Here is a 7,164-nt window from a genome sequence, read left to right on the forward strand (position 1 = left end):
AGAAAAGGAAGTATGTGGTGATTAATAATGCAAAATTTTATTAGCTTCGATGCCATGCTATACATAGTGGTTTAAATAACTTGTGTTTCTTATACTGAAAAGTAATTCAGAATTTGTTTCTGTTTCAATTAGAGCCCTGATGCAGACAAGGATTGTGTGGTTGTACATGTCACTCGCTATGAGGCGGACGACCTGAATATACGCACTGGGAAAACAGAGTTCTTAGGCTGTTGGATCCTGGAAGCCATTTGCGGTTATACCAATGAAGAGTTGTATTCCAGCCTCACTGTTGTCAGGCGTATTGTCTAGGGTGTACTGAAGCACAAGAAGTTCAAAGCTACTCCTTTGTTTGTGAGGCATACTGTTCTTGTCAAGCTTACGCAGGAAGATGACGTGGCATGCCTCCACAAACAAGTTTATCAGTGGCAAGGCCACAAGGTTGTCTTCATGAAGGTTCACAGGATTGAGCTGCTGCGGGACGTCCTCGATGATGTTCATGGCAAGGTCCGTCTTGTGTCCAGCCCAAATTAGATCGAGGCATGAAATAGTTGCCCCAGCTAGTGTTTAATAGTAGTTTGGATTGTGTCTTAATTATCCGAACCTTGCCTGTTATCGACCCCTCTGGGGCTAGTACTCTATTTGAATCCATCTATGGGAACTGCTGCTACTTTTGTGTGCCCGTGAATCATGTGAGAACCATCGTAATTGTTGCCGAAACAGATGCGTCCTCACTAGTTTTTTCATGACTATGGCATGGTAAGACATAAGTTGTCACGGTTTATCATACGAGCAGTGTGTGTTTTGATGAAATAGAGCACTCATTCGAGAACCGTGCGCCGACGTATACATAAGTACTTGTAAACACTGTTGGTGCTACCCCACTTGTAAGCAGTTGTGCAAAACACGGCACATTGGCTCAGCTCGCTTCAACACTAGGCTATCGACCAGCTAACAATCAACAATCTGCTGTCTGACATAAAGCAACTATGTATCTTGTTACAGTGGTTCATGCAGTTAATTGAGGCCACAATGTAATAAATTCCAAACGTTCACACGCTAGTCCAGCGCTCATGTGGAACACTCACATTAAACTCGTCTTCATAAAAAACTTGAAAAGCATAAGTTAAGCAATTTTATACATCTCAATGATTCATAGAACATAACAAACATATACTAGTTCACAGCAAAAGACAAAGTTGTGAGAAGGTTTACAAATCAGAAAAAAAACAAGCAAGGCTTCTCTGAGCAAAGGGCCTCCCGGCAGTCTTAAATTTCCTGGAGTTCAATCTGGTTTTTTCTCGTTGCCACCATCCAGGGTTAGGTTCTCTCATTCCAGAATAACCAATTATAATTGTAGTCTCAGCTGGAATGCTGAACTGAACCATGCAGTGTACTGACCAACTGAAATGCTTGTGCATTCCACTAAATTTAAGCACCGCTATTTGCAGAAATAAGCATACCACAATGCCTCTTGTCTGCGCACCTGTCCAAAAAACCGCCATGCAGCCATGACAGCTAGTCCTCGGTCCATGGATGAACTGGTAGAAAGTGCATTCCGGACTAGGATGCAGTTGTTTTCGCTCATCCCTGCACTGCAATCAGGAAGTAAAACGTACGAATCAGCTTCTTTTAGATTGCGTTGGCATTCTACCTTCGTTACTACCAATGTAGGAATACCTTGAAGACGGGAGGTTAGACGACGGCAACGAGGGATAGCCATCTCATTTTGCGCAGTTGTACTAAAACTGAGGTGTGTGCTTTTGATTGCGCGGATAGAAACGATACGGAGATAGACATCCCGAAACAATATGGAGACAGACATCCCTATTTGCGCAAATATGAAATACGGTTATTTAAACAGTGACAGATATTACTACTTTCCCCCGTTTCCTCTTAGAACTAAGTCCTAGATTCATGCTACAGCTTTTGCCACTTTCTTCCCTGTTTGAACCAATGCTTTGAGTTGACTGTATGAACTAGCTTTACTTCTAATAATAGTAGAAGTCTAGGTGGCTTTGGAACAGCGGACGAAAGTAGAAAAGGATCCACACGAAGGGAGCTGGGGCAGTAGAGCAAGGCAGGTTTCGAAGGAATATATACCTGAGGGTCGTTGGCATGTGGCAAAGACGGTGTCGGGAGGCCGCATCTTGGCCACAATACCGCAGGGAGGAAGAAGGGGTCGGAGGCCCTCCCGAGCCGGCGCTCTCTCGAAGAGAACGGCACGGCCGCCAATCGGGATGCGCAGGCAGCCGTTGGTCTCCTCCCTCGCCGCCGACGACAGCGTGAACGATGCACCTACACCCCTGCCCCGGTCGAGGTTGTCCGGCCGGATTTGTGACCAGCCGTGAGCTGAGAGAGTGTGTGGCCACCTATGTGTTGCTTATATCTGGAGAGCATGAGAGAGTGAACGAGAGGAACCCTAGTAAACCAAGCGCTAAGGCTCCTGCTTTTATATATAGTGGAGTGATTTTGTTGTACCAGCTTCAAAAAAATGTGCTCCTACGTGTACCCGCGAGTGGGTATGAGAGAACTAGTGCGTGCGTGCACCGCTTCTCTTCGTGAGAGTACAATATACTATGCCCAAAGAACGTTCGCTGCAAGAGTAATAGTATAAGTGTCTGACGTGTGAGCTAAAATAAAATGTGCGCGCCGTCTTTTGTTTTTTAGAAGTTCTGAGGGTAGGGTGTGAAGAGCACATATGTGCGTGACGTCTACCTGCAGATAGACGGTGGGTGCGACGTGCGAGTCTGCGAGAGGAATCGGGAGAGTCGTGACTTGTGAGGGTGCGTGTGCGTGAGAGAGAGGGGGGCACGTATCAATGCAATGCATGTGTCCGTAAATCATTATCCGACAAACGTTCGCCACAAGCCTTTTCCTGACGAACGCCGTAAGAACCGTTAGATTGGCATCCGACAGTGTCAGTTTTGCCATGTCTTTTAACAGAACAGCCACTCCTCCTACACACAAATCTTCCACGTGAGTGTTAGCAACTGCCGTATGCTCCCTCTGTTCCGAAATGCAGTGCATATAGCTTTATTGAAAATTTGAACCTCGCAAACTTTTACCGAGTTTTCGTGTACCAATTGCACATGTAGAATACCATGTATATATCATTTCATTCATCTTCGAGAGGTAACTATAAAGATGGGTGAGGAGTCTACAAAGAAAGACCATCGTATCACCTGCAGCAATTTCAAGCATCCTTTAGTGTCGAGGAATATCATAGGAACTCTATATGATATGATTTTTATAGGATTTTTTCCTTTAGAGCCAATTGGTTCATAGGAATAGATTCATATACTCCACATTTCAAAGGAAATAAACATGATATCATTTCTATAGCTTGAGAGCCACTTGTTCATATGAATGGATTCCTATACTCCCTTAATTTCAAAGGAAAATAAACATTAGCGTATATTCAATAGAAAAGTTCCTATGATATGAACCAAATTACATCTCTTTTCTAATCCCTCCTCATAGGAATTGAGATACATGTCATCTCTAGATTCAATAGAAAAGTTCCTATGATGTGAACCAAATGACATCTCTTTTCCAATCCCTACTCATAGGAATTAAGATGCTCCATGTCATCTCTTTCCCTACAACTTCCATGTATACATCTTCTATTCCTAAATAGATAGTACAACGCACTAGTAGGTTTTTCCAAAACATGCAACTATGGCACAAGAACTATATAGTGTGCCAATAACTTTGAAAGATGGTCGTTGGATGAAGCTAACCCGACAGTGCAGAGATAGGCAAATCCGAGCACTACTGGCCGTTGGATATCATCAACATCCCACCAGATCTGCCACATGTACAATTTAGAAGACTCCATGGTTGAACTTAAGCATAATGCACAAACCTCAAAACACAAGCACTTCTCCTTTGTTCTAGAATCTTCTGTATCATAATTGATTATTTTTTTCTAAATGAATTGCCATTATTTGTTTTTTACTTTATGATTTACAATGCACAACCCCATGAATCTTAACATTTTTATAAAACTAATTGATTTTGAATGAGATCAACTATAAGAACTAAATGAACATCTACATCATGCATATATGACTCAAAGCTTTACATGCTATAGTGTCTATTTATTCATAATTTGGTTTCGAAATCTCATGCGTTCAATACATGTGTACCTTACTAGTTTTGAGTAGAGTAGCAAATTTCACGAGGCCCCGAGTATATCAAAATGCAGGGCCCATGCATCATTGCCTTTCAGTCGAACCTACGTCCACAATTTTCTGTACGTACTATATCTCCACTGGTCCCCGAACCCAAAATGCTGCCTCGTTCCCGTAAAACCAAGCGGCCCACACATATTTAAGGCGTCGACTCGAACCCGTTTACTACGACGTGGCCCCGCATGCCATAGTACTCCTACAAACCCTACCGCCGCACTCATCATCGGTTTTCTTCAAGAGGACGAGGGAGAAGCCGATTTGTAGTGGAGGCGCTTTAAAAAAAGGATCTGTAGTGGAGACCCCTACCCTAGGGTGCCCTAGGTAGCTGCCGCACGCATCATTGTTTTCTCTTTTCTTTATGCTCTTGCGCCCTAGAGTGAAATGATGATTGCTTCGTCCGTCCAGCTTAATGCGGGAAAGGTGGGGCTTTGTGATTTGACCCCTCATCGCTCATTTTCTACTACTGCGGCGCTACGACCGGGGTGCCTCCAATTCCAACCGCTGCTCTGAACTGTAATTTGGTGCATCGCACGTGGAACAAGATGGTGGATGAGCCACATGTCGGCCAAAGGGGTCATGTTAAGTGTGTCGCCATTTCGTGTGCAGACTGACCCTGCTTGAGTTGCTACGCCAACACGACAGGAGCAGCCTACCACTTGGTTTTTCTCCTTGGTGAATCCCGACTATATTGATCTAAAAAGATACGTGCTGAACTACCCTCTCCGTCTTGTTTTTTTTTATTTTTAGGCGTCTCGGTTTATAGGGCCTGCACGTAGTTCTAGGTCATCCATTTGACTAACTAAATATGAGTTACTATGTCACAAAAAGTATATCATTGGATTCTTAAGCGGGTGTAGTTGTATTTAAAAGTCGAGGGCGGGGCTTTTCCTGCGCGGTAGGCGGGGCAGTTCCGCCTAGTCGGTTCGACAGAGACGCGAGAAGACGAGGGAGTAGGCTGCTGCAAACGTAGGGCTGTGTGATTTGACAGCGAGTTACTGCTGGACAGGTGGGGCCCCGTGATTTGACTTGCCATTATCATTTTAACTGCGGCGCTATGACCGGCGTGAGTCTCCCGATTCCTGACCACCTCCATACAGGTGCCTCTCCCAATGCTCCACCATGTAGTAGAGGCTGGCTCTTGCATGATAGCCCACTTCTCCACTTTTTCCTTGCCTCTCTTTCCTCCACATATGCAAAAATGCCATGTAAAGCGAACTATTGTACTTACTTTTACTTGCTCCTACAGGTGCTTAAGCTTGCCACATAGGCATAAAGTCTGATGTGGCAAGTTAATGAAGAAGAGATAGACTAGTTTGGTGACCCAAGGAAGAAACGGTGCTAAGCACGTGTACCTAGGTGAAAAGACAATTTTGAGTCTATAGCTAATTAAATGAAGCAAACTTAGCAACACCATTTCATTGGAAGAGGTCACTCCTTGGCAAATGCAATAAATACTAGTACTCCCTGTGTCCCATAATATAAGAACGTTTTTGGCACTACACTAGTGTCAAAAACGTTCTTATATTATGGGACGGAGGGACTACGAAGAAAGAGATAGAGAGGAGTAAAAAAATACACTTATAGCCAACCTTATAGCCAACCTTGTTGTAGTGGAAACAAACCTGGGGGTGACGCTGCGGACATGTTGCTATTTAACGAAATCATTCGAGCGCAGTCTCTGATGGAGCTACCTGTGAAGGGCAGAACATATACCTGGAGTAATATGCAAGATGACCCCCTACTCGAATAGCTCGATTGGTTCTTTTCGTCCTCTTGTTGGACTACCTCTTTCCCAAACACGATGGTCTTGCCATTGGGGAAACCGGTGTCTGATCATATTCCGTGTGTGGTTACAATTGAATCTACTATCCCCAAGTCCCAACTCTTCCGTTTTGAGAATTTTTGGGTTAACCATTCTGGGTTTATGGATGTGGTTGCCGCCTCTTGGTCCAAGGCATGCCATGCCCCGAACGCTGCTGCCCGCATTTGTAAAAAACTGAAAACTCTGAGATATGATCTCAAGAGATGGAGCAGAGATATCTCAAAGCTGAATATCATGATCCAGAACAGTAATGAATCTTTAGCTAGGATGGATAATCTTGAGGACAAAAGACCTCTATTTATCCAGGAGTCAAACTTTCGGAAGATTTTGAAATCTCACTTGCAGACATTGCTACAGTTTCAGAACGAGTACTGGAGGAAACGATGCACGATCAGATACTTCAGATTTGCGGATGAAAACACCAAGCTCTTTCAATCTCTGGCCACTGAGAGATATAGACATAATTCTATCGCCACGCTTCGTGATGGTGCTGTGGAAATCCATGACCACGTTGGCAAGGAAGGGGTGTTGTTCAAAACCTATAAGGATCGTTTGGGTTCTTCTAAACCCACTAACATGCGTTTTGATCTTTCTAGAATCATCCGTCGGATCGAGGGACTAGATCAATTGTCGGCACCTTTTTCCAATGAAGAGATTGACACTGTTATTAAGGAAATGCCGAGTGATCGGGCTCCGGGTCCTGATGGTTTTAACGGTTGTTTCCTTAAGAACTGCTGGCAGATCATCAAGTCAGACTTCTATGAGCTGTGCCAAGCCTTTCATGCTGGAGGGCTAGATATCACCAGCATTAGTGAGGGGTACATCACCTTGATCCCTAAGATCTCTTCTCCAGAAACTGGAAATGATTATAGTCCAATTACCTTACTGAATTGTTGTCTGAAAATCATCACTAAGATCTTGGCTAACCGGCTACAGAAAGTCATCCTCAAAATCATCCACAAAAACCAGTACGGTTTCCTCAAAGGGAGGACAATCCAAGATTGCCTAGCGTGGTCATTTGAATATATCCATCAATGCCATACCTCAGCGAGGGAAAACATCCTCCTCAAGTTAGACTTTGCCAAGGCGTTTGACACTATTGAGCACGCCCCCATGATGGAGATCATGAAGCACATGGGTTTTGATGAC

This window comes from Triticum aestivum, chromosome 3D (genome assembly GCF_018294505.1).
Source record: "Triticum aestivum cultivar Chinese Spring chromosome 3D, IWGSC CS RefSeq v2.1, whole genome shotgun sequence".
Lineage (NCBI taxonomy): Eukaryota > Viridiplantae > Streptophyta > Magnoliopsida > Poales > Poaceae > Triticum > Triticum aestivum.